This window comes from Elephantulus edwardii, unplaced genomic scaffold (genome assembly GCF_000299155.1).
Source record: "Elephantulus edwardii isolate Elephantulus edwardi_28Jun2011 unplaced genomic scaffold, EleEdw1.0 scaffold00015, whole genome shotgun sequence".
NCBI classification, from domain to species: domain Eukaryota; kingdom Metazoa; phylum Chordata; class Mammalia; order Macroscelidea; family Macroscelididae; genus Elephantulus; species Elephantulus edwardii.
In genome coordinates, this window is record NW_006399765.1 from 965,996 (window position 1) to 966,284 (window position 289).

Sequence of the window (289 nt, forward strand, 5' to 3'; positions counted from 1 at the left end):
AGCTCCCTACGTATGTATTATTTTTTTTATATTACATACAATATTGCAGTACATCATTTGTTAAAGTTATTATCAAACGTTCAGTTTTCAAATCAGGGAGTGAGATACCTCCTACCGTTCTTCTATTCTTAAGGAGTGCTTTGCTATTCGGGGCTTTTTTCCATTCCATACGAAATTGGAGATAGCCTTTTCCACCGCGTTGAAGAATGGGGTTGGTATTTGTATTGGGATTGCATTAAATGTGTAAATTGCTTTTGGTAGTATTGCCATTTTCACAACATTGAGTCTT